The 13,626-nt window shown below is 38.3% G+C and overlaps 1 protein-coding gene across 1 annotated transcript in view; it reads left to right on the forward strand.

Moving 5' to 3' along the window:
- The first annotated feature begins 701 nt into the window (after nucleotides 1-701).
- The window catches only part of LOC132364648 (phosphatidylinositol 4,5-bisphosphate 3-kinase catalytic subunit alpha isoform), a 90,765-nt gene continuing 77,840 nt past the window's right edge, over nucleotides 702-13,626 (forward strand). The window contains exon 1 of the mRNA XM_059920546.1: nucleotides 702-1,129. The gene's annotated coding sequence lies outside the window, so the exon portion shown is untranslated. The remainder of the gene's footprint in view (nucleotides 1,130-13,626) is intronic.

Raw genomic sequence — 13,626 nt, forward strand, 5'->3', positions numbered from 1 at the left:
TCTAATCTGCAACCGAAATGGTTTTTCTGAAGTCTCCGTGGGCACTACGCGAAAAAAGCACGTATTCTGAATAGTCAGAAATGAATCCTACAAGCTGACTCAAATCTGAAAAAAAGGACATTTCAAAAGGTCTCCCCGAGTGAGTCAAAGAATTGCGGTGGGATGTGGCAGTGCATTCCTCTTTCCGGATGGGCTATAACTTAACCTTACGTTGGCAGAAGGACGCGTAGCAACGTTTTGTAAAAGGCCTTGTTTCTAGTATTGATATCCAATTCTGGTTAGCCACTGACAGAGGCGGTTAGCCACCACATCCCCTTCCCTCGCCCCTCAACGAGAGGAAATCTCATTTCCTCTACGGGCGTAAAAGTGAACGGACCCGCTTCCTCCCAATCCTCCTTTCTGTATCTCTCGCTCGTACAAACAGATGTACGACACATATGCCGCCATAGGATGACGACACAGCCTCACTACTGCAAAAGACAACAGCATTAAATACCAGCGCGCCAGAAAAGCACCCATAACGCCACCCCAACTTCAGGCACAACACCAAAGCGCAAGCGCACTGGCACACTGTTACCCGATTTGCCCACTTCCCACTCATGGTCTCCGCAGTTTCACTTCCCCTCATTTGCACATCTGCTTCCGGGGCATAGTAGGCTCGGCCCCTCCTCAGCTCTTACCCTCCTCTACCCGAGGAGGGGGGAGTCGAGGGGGTGGGGAAGAGTTCGTTGTTTGTTTACACGATGTGAGCGGAAAAAGAGACCAATAAAGTTTATTCTGGAAACAAAAGGAAAAAAACAGGGGTGACAGAGAAAGGAGACGGGGGCGGGGGCGTGTGGCTGGGGCTAGCGAGGAGAGGCAACGAGAAGGAGAAAGCGGCAGTTCCGGTGCCGCCGCTGCGGCCCTTGAGGTCTCGGGCTGCTGCCGCCGGGCCGCTGGGGCTGGGGCCGCCGGCGAGGCAGGGCTCGGGCCCGGCCGGGCAGCTCCGGAGCGGCGGGGGAGAGGGGCCGGGAGGCGGGGGCTGTGCCGCCCGCTCTCCTCTCCCTCGGCGCCGACGCCGCCGCCGCCGCCGCCCGCGGGGCTGGGACCCGATGCGGTTAGAGCCGCGGAGCCTCGAGGAGCCCCAAGCGTGAGTAGAACGCGGACTGGCCGGGAGCGGGCGCGGTCGGGATGGGGCCGGGTGGGTGCTCGTCTTGGGCTGGGGCTGCCTGCCGGTCGTTTCTCCCAGCGTCGGCCCGCATCGGAGTTCGCCTGCGATCGCTGCTCCCTCTCCCCCGCCTGCTGCTGGCCTCACCCAGATGTAGAGGCGAGGGTTCGCCGCTCCCTCTTTTCTCCCTCTGGCCGCCGCCTCGCTCCTCGTTTCCTTCCTCTCCCATTTTTGGGGATGGGGCGGCTAGGACTGAGGAAGTGCGCCCAGGGCCGCCGCCCCGGCCGCGGTGGCTCGGTCCCCCGCGCCCTTGCACATCCACCCGGCCCGCGAGCACCGCGGCGTGAGGGATCCCGGCGCCGAGCCGCGAGCTGTTCCTGAGGGGCTGTCACGCCCGAGGACTCCGGCCCCGCCAGCCCGGCGACCCTGCGTTTGCCTCATACTGGGTTTAAATCGCCCGGCTGGGGCTTGGAAGGAAAACCTCCCCCCACCCCGCAGTTATCCTCCCACCCTTCCTCTCGAAGTTGTTTTTTTCGTCTTAACCGAGACAGTCAAACGTATTGGATCTTTCATTCATAGACCTGAGACGTTGTCTCGTGATTTGTGTCTTTACTAATTCTGTTATGTGGTGCCTGCTTCATAGCTCCTAAGTGGCTCGGAAAGGTAGGGGTAGCGCCCAGGATTGGGCTGTGTAAACACCAGACGTTCGGCCAGTGTGTTTTGATCGCGGCTTGAGGGGTTTATTTTAGGATGCAAAAGGAATAGTGGTGATGGTGGCTAGTTACCAGACTTAGGAATCGAAAGCTCTTTTCTTGGATGTCAGTAATTGGGGAGCTGTTTACGTAGTTATATAAAGGGTAAGGGGAGCGCGACAAGAGGGGCCTCTGTAAAAACAACCTACATATTCTTTAGTGAAGTAGAGTTGTGATTTTGTTTGGTGAAGCTTCCTCATTCCAGCACTGCGCCTTTGTGCACATGCAGGACATGGGTTTGCGAGACGATGTTTTGAATCGTAGTTTGTGAGGCCTGGGAGAACCCCTAGAAAACTTGGGTAGGTGAACTCCTGGTAACTCAAGTCGTCGGTAGTTACTGCGGCCACATTTGAACCACTGTGGGCAGTACTGATCGCATGTTTTCCTGATCAGAAGATGGGTTCTCTAGGTATTTGCTTACATTGCACCGTACAAAATTTATTTGCTGGATTGCGTGTTGTTAAGGAAAGACCTGCAAAATACTTAAGGTACCATGTTGCTAATTTAATTTGTATAAATCAGAACACGTCTTTATTAATGGACTCCAGAAGCAATTGCAGTGTAAGAATTTGTTAATATATCTGTGTATTCAAGTTTTAACATTTTTTAACTGAAGCATTGAATTCTGGTTGACAGCATAGATCTCTATCTAAACATCACATGTTCTGGAAAATTTTAATTATCAGATTAACTGTTCTGCAGTGTCATCAGCCAAAATTATCTGAAGAGGGCCAAGTGTGTGTGTGTGTGTGTGTGTGTGTGTGTGTGTGTGTGTTGGTGTTTTGTTTGGTTTTCTAAGTTTTCTCATTTCACGTTTTTGGGTAAAATTAAATTTCATCCATGACTTTTTTCAAAAGTTTCTTGTGGGTTTTTCATCATTGTAAAATAGAGTGCTTTCCTATTAAAATCACAAAATAGGTCATTGAAAGAAGTGATAGCACATCGTAATAGTAATAGCATCATGAAATGAAAGTGAATGAATATTAGCTTAATAGTTTATCATTGACTATGAATATAAAGTTTGAAAGGCATTCCTATCAGTTTCAGTTGAAGAGTTAGAAATGAACCACATATAAATGCAGAACAGTGTTTTTGTATGTCTAAAGTTTTTTGTTTTCAATTTTAAGTAAATTGGGTAGAGCATTAAAGAGATATCACTAAATACAAATGCTGTACTTACACCCAAAAATTACTGCATGAAAGTGTATATTCTCATGTGCAAGATATATGTGAAAGGGAGACTATAAAAGAGCAGTGGCTTTGCCTGGCTCTGGATGGAACAGCCCTTCTTGAGGCAGAGCTTCCTTCCTGTCAGGGGAAGATCCTCTCCATCCCAAATAAGTATTCCCTTAAAAAAAAAAAAAGTAAATTTATAAATTAAATACATATGTGATAAGGTAGATCATACATTTCCTAAAACAGTTTACTTTGTGTATAGCTTTCCTTATTAGTGCCCTTTACTGAATAAAGAATTTTTAACATTAGCTATTACCATTTAAAGGGCATTTGCTCTGTTGATCTGTTTATTTGAAAAGGGCTAACTTAATCCCGTTTGATCTCTTTAGAAACTAAAATAGTATTAAAAGGATCAGTCTCTATTTTATTATTTAAATATCTTGAACTTCAAGGTAGGGGTGATTCTTTAAATGAAATGTGTTTCTTAAGCATCATAAAAGATTTTATCTCTGGTGAAAATATTTATAATCTTTAAAATTGTGCAACTTTAGAAGCATAAATCTTGGAAAACCATGGTTTATATTTTATTAGCATAGTTATTGAGCTGTTTTATTAAATATATTTATATTGAGCTACACAACAGCCCTGTAGAGAAGGCAGTATTACTGTCTCTGAGAAATGACATTTTAATCTAAGGTCAGACAGGTGTCAGGTGACAACTCATTGACAAAACTAATGCTTTGTGACTCCTTTCATTTTATCATGCTACCTCTAACCTGCTCCAGCCTGCTTTTTAATAGGTAAAGAAACTAGAGCCCAGAGATACTAAGATCACCTTTTCCCTTATTTGCAGTAATAAATGTATATGTTTAATTCCCCATATAGCTTAAACAGTGGTTTTTGATCCTGGCCACATATTAGAATCATCTAGTTAGCTTTTTAAAAATATCAGTGCTGGGGTCTCATTCCTAGAGATTCTGATTTAATTGGTCTAAGAGGGAGCCCAAACATCTGTTTATTTATTTTTAAGTTCCCCAGGTAATTCTAATAGACAGGATTGTAAAGCCCTTGCTTTTGAAGACCTATATGATTTGTTTCTTGCCTCTCTCTCTAGGTTCATCTCTTCCTCCTCCTCCTAGGGCTCCCTTGGCCTTTTCCTGCTTGATGTGCAAATGCTGTTTGCTTTTCCTGAAACATTTGCATATTTCATACCCTTTCCTTAACTGGCTGACTCCTACTCATCTTTCATATCAACTCCTTTGAATAGTCTAGTCTGGGTTAGGTGCCCTTGCTTCCTGTTCCCATAATATCTTGTACTCCTCTGTCATAGCATTGACTCACTGCATTGGTAATTGCCAATTTATTTGTTGGTATCCTCCACCAAGATGTAAATCATGAGAAGGATAGGGGCTCTATCTTATATACAGTTGTATTCTCATTGCCAAGCACAGTAGCCAGTACATAATAGGCAGTTATTCACTGAATAAATAAATATATTGACAACAGACTTCTTTACAACATGTAATAATTTATAAATGCCAATTAAGCTTTTATTCTTGCCAAACACATTTATTATTTTTGGTCACTAAAAATATACATCCCTGCACCTGCCACACATATGAATTTTATTTGGAGACAGTTAAGATGTTCTAAATTAAATATAAATTATATCAAGAGTGATACTCAACCCCAAACACACACACACACACACACACACACACAAATAATTATACACAGAACTGTGCTGGAAATCAGGAGATATGAATTCAAATCCCAGCCTCATCACAAGTGTGTGACCTTGGGCAAGTCTCAATCTTTTTGGACCTCAGTTTCCTTATCTGTAACATAGAGGAATTGTACTGAATGTTCTACATGGTACTCAGTGATCTTGCCTTAAAATCCTATGAGTACTAAAAATATTGACTTTGGAAAATCTGAACCTGCTTGGATCAAAACCTGGCTTCTATACTTACTGGCAGGATTACTTTGGACAGATTTCCTAATGTGTATAATGGGAGTAATTACTACTCAGCAGAGTAGTTGTTGTTGTTGTTGAATTAAATGAGATAATATAGATCCAAGAAAGTTTTTGTCCTGGATCAGATGTTTAATACATGTTCATTTCCTTTCCCCTTAAAAGGTGTTAGATCTCATGATTGGACTTATCTGAGATAAGAAAAAAGACACAGTTTATGTAATAAATCATGTTTTCCACTTTGCTGACTGCTAGCTTTACAGGTGTGACTAGGGACCAAAAACCACGGTGGCTTTTAGTTTCATTTTCTCAGAACCTTATTCCACTGTCAAACATCCAGGTGTTAGTCATCCTGCTTGGGAAAGAATTATGCCTAGAAGTTTGAACCACGACGGGATAGCAAGTGTCAAGCTATCTATACATCCATAATACATAATATGGAGGAAGGGAGAATCTAAACTGATGACCTTATGCCATCTCCAAAGATAAGTAAAATCAGACTTGACCATTCCAAAAGAATGGACAGATTAAAGCTAAGGATGATTTACAAAAGAAGACCCAGAGATTTTGGTGAAATCTCTGTTTGCCAGACCTTAAAATTCAGGAACATTTATTTAGTAATTTCTAGGAGATACAGGGAGTATACCTCTGCTCAGGACCAATTTCAGAATATTGTTCTCAATATCAGAAGTGGTTACAGATATCAGTTAGCAGACTAAAGTTATTGATATCTTTCTCTATTTGGGAGCCATGTATCTTAATTTTATATGGTTATTTTAACCTTCATTTATTTGGTAATAGAGAGTTACCTTACACACAATGTAATAGTATCTCTGCTGAAGTTTCTGGATACCAGTCTTATTTTTGTATAAAGCAAATTGACTTGTCTGAGTTCTCCCTTAAGTTTATGTTTAAAGAGAAATTTATTATCTTTTTAAAAAAAGTACTGTAATAAAAATTAAGAATAGCGGGTAGGAGAAACTGAAGTCTTAAGGGTGTAAAAAAAGAAGCATGAGGCAACAACACACAGTGGAGTCTGAGGATTCGACTTAAAGGCTGGAGATTTCCATCATTCAGAAAGGTTATTCAACCTTAGATATACTGATAATGTTTCATAGACATTTATATTATTCACATTTAATCCTTTATTAACATGAATCAATTGATGCTGGTTAAGGAATTTTTAGATGTTCTCTATCCCTCTCCTCAGCTATACAGTTTGGGGAGTTTAAAGTTAAAATGCTTCAATAAAAAGTTTATAAACTTGTAGTAAAAGTGGTGGCTTAGAGTTTTTTCTTCAAGTTTAATATTTCTTACAGTGAAACTGTTTTTAGTATGGATTATGGTGCTGTGGTCTGGATGGCTGAAAGACTAAATTCCAATCCCAAACTGCTACTTTGTATTTGTGTAAGGGGGAGAGGAGACAGACTATATCACATCTTTACCTCTCTTTCTGCAGTGATACAATAGGAATTATAATATGTTGCTTGCTAATAATTCATATAATTGAGGTAATTTAAATGATCCAAATTGCATAAAATTATTCATGGGAAAATGTATACATATTAATCATTATTTTAAATTTATACCTAGTACAAGAATAACATGTTTCATATTTGGTCTGACAATTAAACACTCATTTCTTCTGTATCATTTTGCTAGTTAGCTTGATAGTTTATCTGAATTGCACTCGTTTATAAGAGGTTAAGTTTTACTAACTTTTAGTATGTAATTGGAATTGTTACAAAGGAGTCTCTGTATCAGGGCCAGCATTGCCATTTGAAATAAGTGTGGGATTTAAAAAAAAAAAAAGAAAAAGTAAGAATTTTTACAGGCCATACTTATCTGCTACACTTCAGATTTTAAATATTTGTGTAGTGGAAGCCAAAGAAGTCAGTGTTGTGATGTGAAAAAAGCTACATAAGGATAGAATCATTCTGTTCTGATCATAACTCTCTTGCCAAACTCACCAAGAGTTAGTAAGATTCAGTGTAGAGATACATCTTATAAAGTACTGTAGAGATTTAAAGCAATATTATGAAGATAATTTTAAGCATAAATTTTTTAACAGGAGGAGACCATGTTTGTGTTCATTCTTATATCCTCAGCACATAGCATAGTACCCAAAAGTAGGTGATCAGTAAGTGATATTTTTGCAGTAGAATCATAATTGGGAATCAAAACACTTTTCTTATCTTTCTATCAGTTAGTAGCTATATATTTTAAACTATCTGAAAAGTATATAAATTGCTGTGCCAGTCGTAGTTGATCATTTACTGAGTATAGATTTGAAGTAGGTAGGAAACACATTTCTATAAGTTGTTAACTAGTGCATATTTCTACTGATGTTTGTAGACATTTTTAACAAAGATTGATAGATTAGGAGAAGCTGTGTCCTAAAAGAACATTGGGTCAAGAGTCTGAAAATCTAGGTTCTATATTGAACTATTAACTAGCTCTTTGGCGTTAGATCTTGACCTTTTAGCACTTTTCTTTACCTGCAAAATTTCTAAGGTTCTTTACAATTCCAAAATTCTATGAGATTCCTAGCATTTTAAAGTCTGTTCCTTTTTTTTTTTTAATTTTTTAATTTATTTTTTTGGCTGTGTTGGGTCTTTGTTGCTGCACGTGGGCTTTCTCTAGTTGCAGCGAGCGGGGGCTACTCTTCGTTGCAGTGCACGGGCTTCTCATTGCAGTGGCTTCTTTTGTTGTGGAGCACAGGCCCTAGGCGCACGGGCTTCAGTAGTTGCGGCACAAGGGCTCAGTAGTTGTGGATCGCGGGCTCTAGAGCGCAGGCTCAGTAGATGTGGCGCAGGGGCTTAGGTGCTCCGCGGCATGTGGGATCTTCCCGGACCAGGGATTGAGCCCGTGTCCCCTGCATTGGCAGGCGGATTCTTAACCACTGCGCCACCAGGGAAGTCCTAAAGCCTATTTCTGATTTCAGGGAAGAGTAAGTTAAGCCATTCCCTAGAGGGAAGATGGTCCTATCTCAGTTTGTTGTATCTTCAGAAGAAAAAATCTTTTTTTCTACCTTTTTATAAATTCGCACATATTTGAAGGCCCTTTGTGAAATTCTGTGACAGAGGAAAGCTGCCATCAGAAAAGAATGGACTGGAAAGATTTTCTTTCTTTCTTTCTGAAACCTTCAGTGACTTTGGAGGATCAAAGTTGTACAGGCATGGCCATTTTGGTTACTGGCAAAGGCATTGCCAGTAAGCAACTGACAGGCATTGAGAGTAGATCATCCATTGCACACCAGTTGCCAGGGTTAAGAAGGCCAAAAAACCTGTCACAGCACCCTTAATAGCCATTGGCAACCATCTTTACTTTAGTTAAAGACTTCTAGGAAAATATGTTCCATACTTTCCTTTTGTAACCCATCCCACTAGATGGTTTTCAGAAAATATGTTCTAATCTTAGAAACATAATTCCAGAGGCATAGTAACCCTCTTTTTTCTAGATGTATCCTCTGTTGTGCAGACAAATATATGAAAAGATGACAAAAATAATTGTCCTTGTCAGAAAACAATGGTGTGTATGCTATTGATTTGTTGTTTCTATGAATATTCAAATTACCTTCAACTTTTGAATAGTTTTTAACCAGCAAACTGTTCAGGTAATGAGATATTATTTAGAGTTATTTTGAGTATGTACTCATTTTTCAACAAGCTAAGCAGATTTCTGTGGCTTTTCTTTGACAGATCATGCTTTTCCAAGTACTTTTCTGATGGACTAACTGCAGGTCTAGACCTGAAAGTACTATTGCATTTTGAAACAATTGGCTGCCTTTAGCCTAAAAGCAAGTGAATTGTGTGTGTGTGTTTTGGGTTTTTCCTTAGGAGGTTAACTTCTTGACAAGTACAAAAACCTTGGAGTTTTCTGCTAAATAAGCTGCTTTTCTGGAATATAGATTTATGGGGCATGTTATCAAAAGTAAAGCAGCATTAATGGGAAAAATTGTCGGGAAAAAGATTGAAATTAGGCACAACTATAAAGTCGATCTGAAATCAAATCATATATGACAGCAAAGAAAGGAAAAATTATATTTTCACACTGTCATTTTTATATTTATTGTAAACATTAGTAGTAACATCATTTTAAAGTTATTTTTCCTATAAAGATTTCCTTAAAATCTAATGGCTATTATTTGCAATTGAGGCCTTGATAGGCAGCATCTTAAAGTATTTATGAAAGTGATATTTGTACTCTTTTTCTCTAACTATATACCAGTTGTAAAAGTTGAACATGACTTTATCAAAGCAGTTTCTGTACTAGTCTTGATAATTACAATGGTAGTAAAATTCAAAGCAATTTATAATATTAGTGATTTTATGGTTCAGAGACTGGTAGTTTGTTTTCACTAGAAGTGACCAACTTTCAGATTTCTTAGTGATATTGTAGGACTTAAGATTTCCTCAGAATCACTGTGAATAATTTTGACTATTTCTATGAAGTGAAATGGCTCTTTCTGCAGCCATGTGTTGTTCACAGACACTACTAATACAAGCTAAATGATCTACTAATGAACAACGACTAAAGCACAGCTAAACGTATCATGCAATGGTGTTTTGTTGAGTTTAAATATCAGATATATAAATTTGTTATGTACATTCCTCCTGCAAATAATTTTTTTCCCCAGCCAAAATGGGATCAAGTAATCTGACAATGGTACGGAATATTTGAAGTCAGAACAGTCTTAGAAAATCCACAAAATATGGTCAGTGTATGTAGGCTTCTTTAATTTTTCTTTTCCTAAATATATGTCACAATGGCTAAGAGCATGTGCTCCGAAGCCAGACTGTCAAAATTTCTAGTTTTGTAATTGAGGGCAAATTATTTAACCTGTCTGGGTTAAATATTCTCTGGGTTAATACGTATTTTCTCATTTGTAGAAAAGGGATAATAGCAATACTACATCATAATATTATAATGAAGGTTAAATGCCGAATACATGAAAGCATTTAGAACAGTGCCTAGTACGTTGTAAGCACTTAATAAATATCTGTATGTGCTACTTGAGAGCACTAACCATGTCATATTCATCGATTTATTTGGGGGCTTTAACATTTTGTAGTGAATTGAATCCTGTCCATTTTGAGGATTTACTAATGAATCCTTTCTCTGGAGAGTGAACAGTAAGGTTCCTTTCTAACAAGCTTCTTGACATTACTGCTTGCTTTTTGTTCTATTATAACTTTTTAAAGTTTCATTCTTACTCTGGGAATTTGAATTCTATTTCATACCTAGTCTTAAGAGAAGTTAGCATATAGAGATTTAGCATGATCGGAATGAAGGTTTAGTGGACAGAAAGGAATTAAGTAAATGGGCATACATTTTTCACACCTAGTCTGAGCTTCCTATGGATTGTTTTCCCCTGTCCATTCCTGGAATCTCAGAATCCTCAGCAGATGTCCTTTTTCTTTTTTTTTTTTATTGAAGTATGGTTGATTTATAATATTAAATTAGTTTCAGGTGTACAACATAGTGATTCAGTATTTTTTTAGACTATACTCCATTTAAAGTTATTATAAAATATTGGCTATCTCCCGTGTGCTGTACAACATATCCTTGTAGCCTATTTATTTTATACTTATTAATTTGTACCTCTTAATCTCCTACCTCTATATTTTCCCTCCACTTCCCTCTCCCCACTGGTAACCACTAGTTTGTTCTCAATATTTGTGAGTCTGTTTTTGTTCTGTTATATTCACTCATTTATTTTTTAGATTCCACATGTAAGTGATAACATACAGTATTTGTCTTTCTCTGTCTGACTTATTTCACTAAGCATAATACTCTTGAGGTTCATCAATTTTGTTGCAGATGGCAAAATTTCATTCCTTTTTATGGCTAATATTCCATTGTATACATATATACCACATCTTCTTTATCTGTTTATCTGTTGGTGGACACTTAGGTTGCTTCCATATCTTGGCAATTGTAAATAATGCTGCTATGAACGTTAGGGTGCTTGTATCTTTTTGAACTAGTGTTTTCGTTTTCTTTGGCTATATATCTAGGAGTGGAATTGCTGGATCATATGGTAATTCTATTTTTAGTTTTTTGAGGAACCTCCATACTGTTTTCCACAGTGGCTGCACCAGTTAACATTCCCACCAAGAGTGTACAAGGGTTCCCTTTACTCCACATCCTCACCAACATTTGTTATTTATGGTCTTTTTGATGATAGCCATTCTGACAGTTGTGAGGTGGTATCTCATTGTGGTTTTAATTCGCATTTCTCTGGTGATTAACAAGCTTGAGCATCTTTTTGTGTGCCTGTTGGCTGTCTGTATGTCTTCTTTGGGAAAGTGTCTATTTAGTCTAATGCACACTTCTCAATTGGGTTGTTTGTTTTTTTGGTGTTGAGTTGTGTGACCTCTTTATATATTTTGGATATTACTCCTTATCAGTCATATCATTTGCTGATATTTTCTCCCATTCTTTAGGTTGTCTTTTCATTTTGTTGATGGTTTCCTTTGCTTTGTAAAAGCTTTTAAGTTTAATTAGGTCTCACTTGTTTATTTTTGCTTTTGTTTCCTTTGCCTTAGGAGACAGAGCCAAAAAAACATTGCTAAGATTTATGTCAGAGAGTGTTCTGCCTATGTTTTCTTCTAGGAGTTTTATGTTTTCCAGTCTTAGTTAGGTCTTTAATTTATTTTGAGCTTATTTTTGTATACGGTATGAGAAAATGTTCTAATTCCAGTCTTTTACATGCAACTGTCCAGTTTTCCCAGCACCGCTTGTTGAAGAGACTGTCTTTTCTCCATTGTATATTCTTGCCTCCTTTGTCGTAGATTAATAATTGACCATGGGCGCAAGAGTTTATTTCTGGGCTCTCTATTCTGTCCAAGGATCTGTCTGTTTTTGTGCCAATGCCATAGTGTTTTGATAACTGTAGCTTTGTAGTGTAGTCTGAAGTCAGGGAATGTGATACCTCCAGCTTTGTTCTTTTTTCTCAAGATTGTTTTGGCTATTCGAGGTCTTTTGTGGTTCCATATAAATTTTAGGATTGTTTGTTCTAGTTCTGTGGAAGATGTCATGGGTATTTTGGTAGGGATTGCCTTAAATCTGTAGATTGCTTTGGGTAGTATGGACATTTTAACAACATTAGTTCTTCTAGTCCATGAACACAAGATATCGTTCCATTTCTTTGTGTCATCGTCAATGTTCTTCATCAGTGTTTTAGAGTTTTCAGAGTGTAGGTCTTTCACCTCCTTGGTTAAGTGTATTCCTAGGTATTTTATTCTTTTTGATGTGATTTTAAATGGGATTGTTTTCTTACTTTCTCTTTCTGGTAGTTTATTAATAGTGTATAAAAAAAGCAGCAGATTCCTGTGAACTAATCTTGTATCCTGCAACTTTCCTGAATTCATTTATTAGTTCTAATAGTTTTGGTGTGGAGACTTTAGGGTTTTCTATATACAGTATCACATCATCTGCAAATAGTGACAGTTTTACTTTTTCCCTTCTAATTTGGATGCCTTTTATTTCTTTCTCTTGTCTGATTTCTGTGGTTAGGATTTCCAGTACTGTGTTAAATAGAAGTGGCAAGAGTGGGCATCCTTGTCTTGTTCCTGGTTTTAGAGGAAAAGCTTTCAGCATTTCACCATTGAGTATGAAATTAGCTGTGGGTTTGTCATAAATGGCCTTTATTATGTTGAGATATGTTCCCTCTATACCAGCTTTACTGAGGGTTTTTATCATGAATGGATGTCAAATTTTGTCAAATGCTTTTTCTGCATCTATTGAGATGATCATGTAGTTTTTATCCTTCCTTTTGTTAATGTGGTGTTTCACATTGATTTGCAGATACTGAATCATCTTTGCATCCCTGGAATAAATCCCACTTGATCATGGTATATGATCCTTTTTATATATTGATAAATTCTGTTTGCTAATATTTTGTCAAGGATTTTTACATCTATATTCATCAGAGATACTGGCCTGTAATTTTCTTTTTTTGTAGTATCTTTGTCTGATTTTAGTATCAGGGTAATGGTGGCCTCATAGAATGAATTTGAGGGTTTTCTGTCCTCTTCAATTTTTTGGAATAGTCTGAGAAGGATGGGTGTTAGCTCTCCTTTATATGTTTGGTAGAATTCCTCTGTGAAGCCCTCTGGTCCTGGACTTCTGTTTGCCTCCAGCAGCTGTCTTAATAGCACTCTGCCATTGAAGCAGTACTTGTTTCATGTACTAGGTATTTCCTTTCCCTGTCTTTCTCTATGCACTAAGTGGTAATTGTGTCATATTGTCACATAGTTGCTATGTTACATGACTTTTGTAGAATTCTCATGTCATGTTTTAAAGCTACTTGTCTTTCACTTCTCTATTATACTTGCTATGAAGTCTTAATGAATACAGATTTAACTTTTTTGTTATTATTCTGTTTGTTATCTAGTTTACACTGACTGGGCATTGTGTAAACCTTACAAGTCATTTACGTGCAAATAAGGAAAGCAGCCATGTATGCTGAATATTTTCATCAGTTCAGTCTCTTAAGTCTTTGCCTTAATCACTAATGATGCTACCTGGCATCACTGATGCAAGTTTCTATGGCATCATCTACAGTAAAT

Source organism: Balaenoptera ricei, chromosome 4, assembly GCF_028023285.1.
Source record: "Balaenoptera ricei isolate mBalRic1 chromosome 4, mBalRic1.hap2, whole genome shotgun sequence".
Lineage (NCBI taxonomy): Eukaryota > Metazoa > Chordata > Mammalia > Artiodactyla > Balaenopteridae > Balaenoptera > Balaenoptera ricei.